The sequence below is a fragment of the Seriola aureovittata genome, chromosome 4, assembly GCF_021018895.1.
Source record: "Seriola aureovittata isolate HTS-2021-v1 ecotype China chromosome 4, ASM2101889v1, whole genome shotgun sequence".
Taxonomy (NCBI): Eukaryota; Metazoa; Chordata; class Actinopteri; order Carangiformes; family Carangidae; genus Seriola; species Seriola aureovittata.
The window spans coordinates 1,323,353-1,327,812 of NC_079367.1; positions in this window are offsets into that span (position 1 = coordinate 1,323,353).

The window sequence follows — 4,460 nt, forward strand, 5'->3', positions numbered from 1 at the left end:
AACTTTAGAGTCATCTGGTCAACGCCAGTCTCCTCTAAGTTACCCAACCAAAGTGAAGAGCATTAGAGTTTATTTCGCATCAACCCGCAAGAGACGCCAGCAGATAACATCTGCACGACCTCCTGCAGAGAAGCCGAGCAGAAATCAAGAAAGCCCGAGACAGAAAGTCTCCTGGCAAACTCCACCAGAGCTGAACCGCTGAGACACCGGCAGAATCCGTCATCGTGGTAACGGGACACGGCCTCCAGGAGAATCCACCTAGACCCCGCGTCTCCAGGGTTACCACGGCAACCACAGCCACCTGGGTTCCAGCCGAGGGTCTTCAGCTACAGCGCAACTCACAGTAGGCCGGTCTTAACACTCTGCTCATGACTGGGTTGATGTCAAAATATAGCAATATTTAATCATCAGACCTAATTCTTAGATGTAGCATCATTAGCTGTATAGTCATAGTGTATAGCCATAACATATTCTCTCCCACCATTGCCAACTCATCACACTGCTCATTCATTATATTATTTTCATCTTTATGATTATTACACCTTGCATTTACTCTGTACATAGTAGTTTAGTTAAATAAACTCATTTATTTACACCCAGTTGTTGTCCTGTCGTATTCTTTTGACGTAGAGACTGGAGATCCATTGAATCGAGAAGTCATGACTTCCGATATGAGATTGATAAATTTGGCAATGAAGTAATTCATTGTTGTCCTCCTAGAGGACTGGTGCCCCATTTCAACGAGAGTAAATCATTAAATATAGCGTTAACGCTACATATGTCATAAAGTTATCAGCTACACCTGAGAATGCGATACTGTTGTAAAGCGCTGTTTCCACGTTTCCAGCGTCTAAAGCGGCTCTTTCCCTCCTTAAAGCTGTCTGTGTGTATCCAAAATCTGAGCGTTCACATTAAGTGAGATTTCTACACAGAACACTTCAGAATAAGTTTTCCTGTCTATTTGAGTAGCATTCATGAAGAATATGATGGATTTTATGTTTACATGTAATAAAGTTATCAGCTGCACCTGAGAATGCGATACTGTTGTAAAGCGCTGTTTCCACGTTTCCAGCGTCTAAAGCGGCTCTTTCCCTCCTTAAAGCTGTCTGTGTGTATCCAAAATCTGAGCGTTCACATTAAGTGAGATTTCTACACAGAACACTTCAGGATAATTTTTCCGGTCTATTTGAGTAGCATTCATGAAGAATATGATGGATTTCATGTTTACATGTAATAAAGTTATCAGCTGCACCTGAGAATGCGATACTGTTGTAACGCTCTGTTAAGCGTCAGGATCTGCTCTAAGTCCTCGTCAGAAGCGTTCTCTGTGTCTGAGAACTGAGTTTTTGTCACTCATTGTCCTGTCTATACAGAACACTTCAGGATAGGTTTTCCTGTCTATTTGAGTAGCATTCATGAAGAATATGATGGATTTCATGTTTACATGTCATAAAGTTATCAGCTACACCTGAGAATGCGATACTGTTGTAAAGCGCTGTTTCCACGTTTCCAGCGTCTAAAGCGGCTCTTTCCCTCGTTAAAGCTGTCTGAGTGTATCAAAAATCTGAGCGTTCACATTAAGTGGGATCTCTACACAGAATTCTTCAGGATAAGTTTTCCTGTCTATTTGAGTAGCATTCATGAGGAATATGATGGATTTCATGTTTACATGTAATAAAGTTATCAGCTGCACCTGAGAATGCGATACTGTTGTAACGCTCTGTTAAGCGTCAGGATCTGCTCTAAGTCCTCGTCAGAAGCGTTCTCTGTGTCTGAGAACTGAGTTTTTGTCACTCATTGTCCTGTCTATACAGAACACTTCAGGATAAGTTTTCCTGTCTATTTGAGTAGCATTCATGAAGAATATGATGGATTTCATGTTTACATGTAATAAAGTTATCAGCTGCACCTGAGAATGCGATACTGTTGTAACGCTCTGTTAAGCGTCAGGATCTGCTCTAAGTCCTCGTCAGAAGCGTTCTCTGTGTCTGAGAACTGAGTTTTTTTCACTCATTGTCCTGTCTATACAGAACACTTCAGGATCGGTTTTCCTGTTTATTTGAGTAGCATTCATGAAGAATATGATGGATTTCATGTTTACATGTCATAAAGTTATCAGCTGCACCTGAGAATGCGATACTGTTGTAACGCTCTGTTAAGCGTCAGGATCTGCTCTAAGTCCTCGTCAGAAGCGTTCTCTGTGTCTGAGAACTGAGTTTTTTTCACTCATTGTCCTGTCTATACAGAACACTTCAGGATCGGTTTTCCTGTTTATTTGAGTAGCATTCATGAAGAATATGATGGATTTCATGTTTACATGTAATAAAGTTATCAGCTGCACCTGAGAATGCGATACTGTTGTAACGCTCTGTTAAGCGTCAGGGTTAGGGTTAGGGTTAGGGTTAGGGTTAGGTGTTTGTACTTAGAAGTTGGGTTTTTTGTAACGCTTATACGGAGAAGTTAAAATCGAATTCCAACATTTGTTTCGGAGTCTCTGACATCCATGTGTGTGTATTGCGTCCAACATTCCAGGAAATCTGTATAGCCCAACATGGCAGACCCAGGATTGGGTTTTAAGAAATAGAAGTGTTGTTGCTTTTTCATCATCCAGGTGGCGCTAAAATAGAACCTAGTGATCCATATTCTCAGTAGGCACCCAGATAGACACCATTAGACCCTAACAATCCTAACCAAGGACTTGAAGGGGCCTCACTGCTAAATGCATTTGATAGCTTTGTGAGTTCTCTATCAATTGTAAATGTGGCCCCTGGGGGTCCCAGATGGGTCATTGAGGACACAAAATTTTTGAATAATGTAAAGGAAACATGATTAGACTGTCATGGTTCCCAAGAGCCTGAGCTGGTCCCTGTGGAACCGAAGATGTCCCCCAGGGGCCCCAAGGGACCCAGGTTGTCCTCAGTAGTCCCAAACATAAGAGTCACATTAAGGAATTCTGAGTTGATTACCAGGGATCCCAAAGGCCTCAGATGGCCCATAGGGGAACCAGGTGGGCCACAGGGGCAAAATGTGGCCCTCCAAATGGATTGGGGCCCCTATGTGGTCCTTGAACAGAACTAGCCTGGGGAAGATGCTAGAAGGTTGTGCTTCAGTTTTCTATATGGTAATTTCTCTGGGAGTCATCCCTTGGGTTTTGACGCCATTTAAAGCTCAACCCAGTGATTTTTACATTAAAGGCTCTTAACGGTAGATGTTGGGTGTTTTGGGTTAGGGTTAGGGTTAGGGTTGGGGTTGGGATAGGGGAACTGATCCCTTCTCCTACGGGGGAAGGGGGGTGCACTCTCCTTCCACCCTGCCCGCCCATAGCCCCAGTCCCCAGGAGGAGCACGGGTGCGTTGGCGGCGTCTGCCATAACGCACCTCGTGCCACCCGTCCTCCATGTTGTTGTCTTTAATGTTATTTGTGTGTAAGTCCTATTTATTTTTTAATTTTTATAAATATAAATGAACTATATATGAATAATAATGTTTTTAATCTATGTATTTATCTAATTAAAAGAAATAAAATGAAATAAAACAATGAACTAAGGAAGGTGTGCTATCAGCGGCAACGTTTCGAGCCAAAAAGGCTCTTCATCAGGCCAAGCACACAGAAAACTAAAAGGCTAGCTAGCTAGAATGGCTATGTAGAGCTCCCTAGGTCTGTTCTCCTCCTCCGTGGTCTGAGAAGAAATGAGCTGGAGTCAGCCGTTCGCCTTTTATAGGCTTCCCAAATAATTCACGTTCGTCTTTTTTCTTTTTATGTTTTACCAATCGTCTTTTGTATTTTCCTAATCGTCTTTTTTGTTTTGTATTTTCACAGGTAAGTTTTGTGTTTTAAAAGGTAAGTAATGTATTTGATCAGGTAAGTGAGGTAAGTTATTGTATATGATGTAATGTATTTATATTTATGTATTTTTGACAGGTGAATAAGGTAAGTAATTGTGTATAATGTGTAATGTATTTATATTTATGTAATTTTTTAGTAGGTAAATCAGGTAAGTAATTGTATGTGATGTAATGTATTTATATTTATGTAATTTTCTCATTTTTAACAGGTAAGGTAAGTATTTGTATGTGATGTAATGTATTTATATTTATTAATCCGTGTAAAAAAATGTTTTTTTGTGTGTTTCTTCCTGAATACAGCCGTTTTTAACCCCTTCTGTGCCAAATTGTATTAAATAAATTTTACCATTTGTCTTTGTCCTAATTTTTTAATCCCATATACTCCCATAAATTTAACTCTTTATCATCCAATTGAAGTCTAATCACTCTTTCTATTCATACATACTCAAACATACAAATATAGATTGGGTGGGGTTAGGGTTAGGGTTAGGGTTAGGGTTAGGGTTAGGGTTAGGGTTAGGGTTAGGGTTAGGGTTAGGGTTAGGGTTAGGGTTAGGGTTAGGGTTAATACTCATACACCCACGGGGGGGTTAGGGTGGGTGAACTGAACCTGTC